This window comes from Aquila chrysaetos, chromosome 15 (assembly GCF_900496995.4).
Source record: "Aquila chrysaetos chrysaetos chromosome 15, bAquChr1.4, whole genome shotgun sequence".
Taxonomy (NCBI): Eukaryota; Metazoa; Chordata; class Aves; order Accipitriformes; family Accipitridae; genus Aquila; species Aquila chrysaetos.
The window spans coordinates 7,523,263-7,527,714 of record NC_044018.1 but is presented as its reverse complement, the minus strand read 5'-3'; positions in this window follow the sequence as shown (position 1 = coordinate 7,527,714).

The window sequence follows — 4,452 nt, the reverse complement described above, 5'->3', positions numbered from 1 at the left end:
GAAAAATATTCTGGGTGCCTGCTTTGGGAAAACGTTCATTGGCACTGCAAAGTGCCAGACTGGACAAATCCTGCTGGTTTCCCTGGATGTCCCTGCAAACATATCTCAGAAATGCCCCATCAGATTTTCATTTTCCTTGGGAGTTCCCCTCCTACTCTGTTCCTCCCTGGAGGTCTTCACAGACAGCTGGGAATAAAAGGGAACTTTTTGTGTTGTAGATATCAGTCTGAGACACCACGGTCAAACCATTAAACTAAATCATCGAGCACCAGACCTTTCCTCTTCATCACTCATCTTACTTGATTATGCTTGATGTTTAGTTGAAAACCACAAATGAAAAATAGAGATTGAAAAAAAAAAAGAGGCAGAAAATAGACATTTTTGCAGAGACAGAAATTAGGGAGATCTGTTGATAGGTTTCTTCTGATTTTTTTTTGGAAAATAATTGGAGACAGTTTCCTTATCCTTGCAATGTGTAGGTGGTCCAAATGAGATCCAGCTGCTATTGGTACCAGAGTGGTATCCTGATTAGTTTTCTCCCTGCCTGGGCCAAGAAGGGGTCTGGCAGCTATGGGGGTGTCTGGCACAATACTCCTGGGTCCTCAGTTTATCCTACTACTGTGTGGTTTGAATAGGAACCTGTAGTAGGAGACAATCTCCACCCAGTGACAGCAGCAACCTAAGTAGCCAAGGCAGGCAAAACTGGGAGACTGTTATTCCTGTCTTATAGACAGGGAAGGGAGACCCACAAGATGAATACAAAGCATCCAAATGACTGGGAGGACTCAGAAAGCTGGAGACCCACATTCCCACTTGGAAACCAACACCTGATTACCCACTGGCATGTGTGGAAATTCGGTGCCTAGGTGTTATAGAAAATAATGTGCCGAAATATGCCCTGACCTGAGCTAGACTACAGAGTCCTGGCCCAGTGCCCTAATTACAGGGTCACTGTCTGCTGTTTGGTTAAGACCCACTTCTCTGTGTACACAAACTCGATGCCACAGACGCTCAGACACAGGCATGCTGATACGCAGGTGCATATCGCTTAAACCTTTCACCTCTACTTGGCTTCAGCCCCTTACAATACTAAACCTCCTCAAGGTCCTCGCTTACAAGCAGGTCCTTTTTTTTCCCTGTGAGAAACTTCTGTTCAGTGTTTCGTCCTTTGGAGCTGCTGTCCTGCAGCACTGATTCTGTTTAATTTCAAAAGCCAGCTAAGAAGTATCTCCCTGGTCTCCTGTTTGTGCCTATGACAATTTATTAAGTTATGCTTCAAACATTTCAGATCACAGTTGGGCTGCAAGACATTACATAAAATAGGAGCTTTTTGCTCGCTGAGTGCACGAGATGTTTCCTTGCTTTCAGGATTCTTTGTGACGTTTGGTGTGTCTCTCATTTGGTTCATACTGATGGGCAAATATCCTGGTTCTTTTATTTTGATGTATATTGTTTCCTGGATCAACCCCATATTTTAACTCCATAATAGGAGAGTGGGTGGAAACAGAGAAACTGATAAAATCTCCCTTTGCTGCTGTTGCATTTCTGAGATGTTTTCTTCAGCTTAAGGTTTTTTTTTTTTATATTGTGGTTAGGAATCCACGTTTAGTGCCACACCATCTCATATTGAAGAGGACCTGGCTGGGGGCTGGTTTGGTTAGAGACAGGAGGATGCCTGTTTCACTGGAGGTTTCACTGAAGTTCATGGGTATGTCCAGTGTGCTGGGACCATTCCTTTGTACGGACGCATCAGAATGGCAGGAAACTCACAAGTATGTGTAAAAACTACCCGTCTTCAGTGTTGTGTTGAGATTTGGAGAATCCTTCCCTGAGAGCTGGACAGCTTGCAGTGGGATGGCTTTGTCCCTCCCTGTGTTGAACCCCCTTTGAACAGAGCTCTTTGCTGCTCACCCGGCAGTGCCTGAACATCCCCGGCATCACAAAATCCTGGCTTTTAGGGTAAAACAGCAGCAAATTCAGCTTGCTTTGAGCACAAGGCTGTGATGTTACAGAGGCGACTTAACTGTGCAAGATGGCATGAGACGGCAGACTTGTCAGCTGGCCTCATCAGCTGGCCTCGGTCACACTGCTTTGGCATAGGTTGCTCCAAGCAAACTGCAGGGTGGAAGCCAAAATACATGAAGTTTTTTGAGGTTGCCCTCAAATGTAGATGCACCACATGCTTGCAAACATCTACCTTGGCTGCAGGCAACATCCATACCCCAAATCTTGCATTGCCCACCCAAGCTCAGAGGGTCATGTCCAAATCTCCTCGCTGTGTAGGAGGAAGGAGGACAGTGCATGCAAGCTGTCTCCAGACCTGGTGGCCTTTTCACAGGCTGCTTTTTCAGACCTGGGGACGTTCACAGAGCTTTTCTGGGGGAAAGTAGAAGGGTGGGGGAGGCAAGCAAGGCTGCCATATGGGGATGTATAATCTCAAACATGTGCACTGATTCCTCTAGTTACTCGCTGGAGAGCAGAAATGTCGTATTCCTTGTGAACCGGGGCAGGAGGGGCCCCACATCTGAACTGGAAGCAGAGCCAGGGACCATAATGGAGTCCAGAAGACGAACTTCCGTGAATCAAAGGCACGCATGTTTATTTACAGTACAGTCAGCAGTGGGGAAGCCGCCCCAACAAGCTCATAAACATATTTACAGGGATTTCACAGCAAGGTCTGTAAGAAACAATAAAGCAATCACTCAGCACCTCCACTTAGGAGCTCTTTATAGCATGGAGTCTTACCCAGAATCGCTAGATGCTGGCTGAGTCACTCTTTAAAAGGCCTCCAAGTCAGCCTGCTTCAATGAGGTTTATTGCTTTTCTCTTCCAGAAGTTTTCCTAATGCTCCTGTAAGGAGCTGATCCATTCTTTAACCCGCCCGGGACCAGGCTAACTCGGCTGCCTGTCCTTCTCCAAGGGGTGGACAAGTACCCAACCCTACATGCACCGCCTTTGATGTCCCGCATTTTCGCAGCTGTGTGGGCACCACGTCCAGTCTGGGTGCCAGCGCTCCTGTAACCAGCTGCTTTCCAAGCACCAGCACCCACCGAGGAAGCCTGAGAAAACCCCAGCTGTCCTCCCAAAGCCTATAAATTCAAGGTCCTTGGTGTTTGCACTGGTTCTTTACCAACCATGTTATATACCCACAGCACATTACCCCCACCTCCGGGCCCAACAAAGGAGACAGCTTTGACTGTTCTAGTCAGGTTTTCCAGTTCAGGGGATGCTTTCTCTCTCCATTAGTTATTTTTCTGTCTCTGGGAACAGCTCTCAAGGGAGAGGCCATGCCAGATGCAGCCGCAGCGAAGGAAGCAGACAGCAGAGCCGTGTCTGCTGTGGTGGGAGGCCCTGGTGAGAGGTCAGAGAGGGGATGACACTTACAGCCCCCCCAGCATGACACTGAGTCTGTGCCAGGTAGATGATGCTCCTTTCCACTAGCGCAGGCTGATGGTGAGGCACCCTCCAGAGAGGCTCAGTATTTCTTATGACTAAGTCATGCGGCTCCATATCTAACTTGTAGACTCTTTGAAGCCTCCTTCAAAGCACCCACTCTTCCCAGACCCTGTACTGGAAACCTCATCACCTACACTAGGTCTTACAGAGCCTGAAGAGATCCCCAGGCCTGAGGAGAAGAGTGGCTGGATGAGGAGAGAAGAGACAGCAGCCCTGCCCCTTCACAGCAGTAGGTCTGTTTGAAAGTTTTCACGTAATCACATGTTTGTAAATTTGCAAGGAAATTGCAGAGCTTCCCCTATTGCAGGAGCTGCGGTTGTCACCCCATATCCTTCTGGTGCTCTTCAAAGAGAGGAACTGGCAATGTCCTTTGAAACACTGGAAAAAAACCCCCAGGCCTTGGCATCGTGTTTACAAATAGGACCAGGAGGAGTGGATTAAAAAAATGCAATAGCGTAAAGGAAGGAAAGAAGAACCAAGGGGGAGAACTGCCTTTCTCCTTCATCCATCCCTGAGCTGCTGGCCATCAGAGCACGTACTGTGCTGTCCTCTCAGCTCGGCTAGCAACCTCTGCTACAGCATGGAGGCTGGTGCGTGGTTCTCCTCCCTCCAGTAGGGCACGTGAGTTGAAAGGGACCATGGTATTTTTAGCAAAGAGCACAAATATATATGGGAAGGGTCATGACATGAGTTGGCCTGTGAACCAGCAGCTGTTTCTCAAGACGTCGTGTAGGAGGGCTGCTGGCCTGGAGGAGGAACGCTGCCAGGCTCTGGCGTGGATGAAACCCCTGGGAAAGGGCTGGTCTCTCTGCTGTCTTTGAGGACAAGTGTTCAGGATAAAAACAAACTGAAGGGTTTTAGTGGTCCCAAGGAAAAGGCAAGCTGGGCCCTCCTTTACTGAAACAATTCAGTCCCCCATTTTATTTCATGTGCTTTCTAAGGCATCCAGCTAGCAGCATGACCTTCCTAGACCTTTAAAAATGGTCTGTGTGTGAA